A 5000-nucleotide genomic window follows, 5' to 3' on the forward strand; every position below is an offset into this window, starting at 1 on the left:
CAATTTGTGCAGTATCAGAGAACTTTTACGTAAGCCTGCAGCCAAATCTAAATGAAATTTTCTTTATCTTGTTAATTTCAAGGAATGCTGGGTGCTTTTTTTTGATGAAATTGGGTCATTTCCCTGGGGTCTTCAAGTTAGTTATTCGATTTTTTTCTACATATGAAAGGTGGACGAAGATAATATGAACTTTTCTTCTTCTTCACAAAGATATATCTATATTTATATGTATATCTCTATCTATACCTATATATATTCTGTACTTATATATATATATATATATATATATATATATATATATATATATACATATATATATATATATATATATATATATATATATATATATATATATATATATATATATATATATATATATATATATATATATATATATATATATATATATATATATAGAGAGAGAGAGAGAGAGAGAGAGAGAGAGAGAGAGAGAGAGAGAGAGAGACAGACAGACAGACAGACAGACAGACAGACAGATAGAGAAGGAGAGAGACTGAGAGACTGTACCTGCCTCACAGAGTTTGGAACCAGATTTAAATCCAGCAGAGATTGCGCTTTTCCCATAAAAATCCATTGTGTTTCTGTTGACCCGAGCACTGAATTTAGTAATGGGTGAGGCTTGCGTTCTCATCTCAAGTGACTTGCTGAAAACAGTATCATCGAATGGTTCTAGCTTTCAAAAGGGTCAGTATCAAACTTTTAGACAATTTTCTTGAGATCACAGCTGAAGAGATTAAGAATATTATGTATTGCATGAAAAAACTAGTGTTGGAGGTTTTAACTTTTTTCTTGATTGAAGAGACCAACCAAAAAAGTATTAACTCTAAAAGTATAAATATTTATGGTGTCGTAACTTCGTTTAAATAAGAGAAATAAAGAAAAAAGGGTAAATGTTATCAAATATCACTGCAGTAATTTTTTATATCCCTGCTTCATTGAGGCAGATGGGTATTCACCCTGGTTAAATGAAGATTTACGACCTAAAGTATCCACTTCAGGTAGGTACTTTAAACTCATAGTCAAAGAGTCGAACCGAACCCAATCCGTCATCAGATAATGGCCTTTACCGAGACGTATCAAGCGTTATGAGAGAGGAGATCTATGTCCCCCATTCGTTACGCTAAAGGGAAAGAAAACGGGAATTAATCCGTCTTGTTTGCCACATAAGAAACACAAAATGCGCAGGAAAATGAAAATGGATGAACCTTTCTCGGCGTTTGATGAATGATTGGGATGTTAAGGACCGTGTATCATCTCGGGCGATAAATCTTGAATGGCGCTCGTATTGCGGAGGATTTTCCGCGAAGTCTTCGTCGTCAAGTTGATGGCGGGAGAATATTTTCTTTTCTTCCGGGAAAAGAGGAAGAATTTGGCACGGATATAATGGTGATTTTGCTGAGAATAGTTAGGGAAACAATAAATTTTATATTTGCTAGACTTTCAGATGATTTTATTCAGCAAAAAAGGAGGAATTTCATATCAAAATTGTTGTGGTTTTGCTGGGAACAGTGGTGAAACTTGGTTAATATTATATTTTATAGTTCTTAAGAATATTCTGTTCATTAAAAGAGGAGAATTTCGTATCAAAACAGTTGTGGTTTTGTGGGGAATAGTTACTGAAAGTTATTTCCTATTGTAGTGTATATGCATAATCCTAAATTCATTTATTGTATTCATAAAAATCGAAGAATTGCAATTTGAAATATTGGTGCCCTTGCTGGAAATAAATGTTGAAAGTCAATATTGAGTACTTGGGATTAAGCTTCTTAGGTGTGCGTAAAGAAAAGGAATATGTGATAACTGGTACATTGGAATTACTCTATATTATATTGATTATTTGATAAAAAATTAAAATTAATGCGTTTTATTCATTTTCCCATATCCACTAATATCTAATATAATGTCTCCTAAGAAGGTTTCTGTAGTTTTCTGTCTTAGTTATGTGGCATCGTGATTAACTTTTTCAATTTATAGCTATTTTCTGCGCATGCTTACAGACAGATACACACATACATCCATACACACACACACACACACACACACATATATATATATATATATATATATATATATATATATATATATATATATATATATATATATATATATATATATATATATATATCCATCTCGTTTCTATTTTGAGCTTACATTCAAGTACACTGTTCCGCAGACATTGATAATAATAATAATAATAATAATAATAATAATAATAATAATAATAATAATAATAATAATAATAATAAATAATAAATATCCTTGAAATTTTATTGAACTGTCTGAACTGTTTGATATATCTAGGGTATTCACATTCTCTTTCTTGAATATTGTGTATCTGCATTCCTTTCTACCCCGTGTTGGCCTGTATTGTTTTTTAGGTTGTACAATCTCTCTCTCTCTCTCTCTCTCTCTCTCTCTCTCTCTCTCTCTCTCTCTCTCTCTCTCTCTCTCTCTCTCTCTCCCCGACAAAGGCCCTTTCACTTTTATAGCTTCCTGGTGGTTTTTCATTCAGCTACAAGGCTTTCTATTCAGTTAGGGGCCCTCCACGTGTCATAGTCCTAAAATAAAATCGTTCCCTTTTTTTCTTTATCTTTTCCTGCAAGCACGCGCAAAAACACACACACACATACACACAAGCATACATAAACACACGCAGAGACATATAAGCAAACTTGCACACATGCATACAAAAAACTTACACACAATTTCGACATAAGAGGTCAGTGATTTACCAGTTCAGCTACGGAGAGTTGCTAATAGGTCTGAGTTATGTCAAAAATATTGTTGATACGTCTGTAGAAAATCGAATTATAACTTTACATTTCCTAAAGAATATTCTTTATAACATAATGTGGTTCCATAATCCTTTTTAATAGCTGTATTTAGCTGTGAAGGTTAAATGTCCTTTATAGACTTGATAGTTTGACCTATATATTAACTGATTGAATGAATTGCATATATATATATATATATATATATATATATATATATATATATATATATATATATATATATATATATATATAATAAATACATACATACATCTATATACATATACACATATATATATAAATTTATATACAGTATATATATATATATATATATATATATATATATATATATATATATATATATATATATATATATATATATATATATATATATATATATATATATGCAATTCATTCGATCAGTTAAAACATACGTCAAAGTATCACGTTTGTAAAGGCATCTAACCTTCACAATCAAATACAGTTATTAAAAAGTTTTATGGAACCAAATTATATGATGAAGAATATTCTTTAGGAAATTTGTATATATATACGTATATATATGTACATATATATTTATTTATACATATATGTATATATGTATATATATATATATATATATATATATATATATATATATATATATATATATATATATATATATATATATACAAACACACACACACACAATTACGTGTGCGTGTGAGCATGTACATTATTATATCTTTATATGAGCGCTCAATTCACCAAGTGAAATTATCTTCCTTACGTAAAAGCCTTCCCTAATGCATTATACAAAAGGACGAGGCCTTTAAGGGAGAGAGAGAGAGAGAGAGAGAGAGAGAGAGAGAGAGAGAGAGAGAGAGAGAGAGAGAGAAAGTCATATTCTTAAAGCCACTAAGAGCAATGGCAACCACCGCCTTTGTGTTCTTTATCTGGGAAGATTCTTTTTTTTTTTTACTTTTTCTCTCTTTTTTCTGTCTCTCTAAATGATGAGACTCTGAAACTTCTAAAATGCCGACCGTCTTTCATAAGAGACGGCGCTCGACACAATCTTCGGAAAACGAAATAAGTTTAGCTCTTTTGCTTATCGTCCATATCTTTCTTTTTCAAATCTGTTTTCGAAGGCTCTTATTTGTAAAGGTTGCAGTTATTGATAATATTATGAAATGAAATGACTTGATTTTAACAGATTTTTTATTATACGAATCTGTATCAAAATTTATCACATTCATTTTATACAACTTTTCTTTTAGCTATTTTCGTTGGCCCTTATTCGTAAAGGTTGCAGTTATTGATAATATTATGAAATGAAATGACTTGATTTTAATAGGTTTTTATCATACGAATCTGTATTAAACAATCGGATTGTCAATATTTATCGCATACTTTTTTTTATCTTTTTTCGATGGCCCTTACTTAGGAAAGGTTGAACCTAACGGTAATATGAAATGAAATTACTTGATTTTAACAGTTTTTTTTTATTATATGGATTTGTAATAAACAATCAGATTGTCAAAATTTACCATATTTATTTTATACAACTTTATTTATCTATCTTCGATGACCTTTGCTGCAAAGGTTTAACCTAATGATAATATTATGAAATGAAATTACTCGATTTTAACATTTTTTTTATTAAAGGAATCTGTATTAAACAATCAGATTGTGAAAATTTATCGCATTGATTTTATACAACTTTTTTTTTTATCTATTTTCGATGGCCCTTAGTGGCAAAGGTTGAACCTAATGATAATATTATGAAATGAAACGGATTATTTTAACAGTTTTTTTTTATTATAAGAATCTGTACTAAACAATCAGATTGTGAAAATTTATCACATTGATTTTATATAACCTCTTTTTTATATCTGTTTTCTAAGTCCGTACTGGCAAAAGTTTATCCCTATGATAATATTCTAAAATAGAATGATTTGATTGAAAAGTTTTCTCACTGTACGCATCAGTGTCAGATACTGAGATTTTGAAGGTTTATCACATTGATTGTATATAACTTCTTTTTTGGATCTGTTTTCGAAGTATTCTAAAATCTATCAATTTTTTTATTACATGGGACCGTTGTTAAACTAGGAGGTTGTAATGGCTAAAGACATTAATTTTACACAATTAAAAATCTATTATTATTATTATTATTATTATTATTATTATTATTATTATTATTATTATTATTATTATTATTATTATTAT

This window comes from Macrobrachium rosenbergii, chromosome 21 (assembly GCF_040412425.1).
Source record: "Macrobrachium rosenbergii isolate ZJJX-2024 chromosome 21, ASM4041242v1, whole genome shotgun sequence".
NCBI lineage: Eukaryota > Metazoa > Arthropoda > Malacostraca > Decapoda > Palaemonidae > Macrobrachium > Macrobrachium rosenbergii.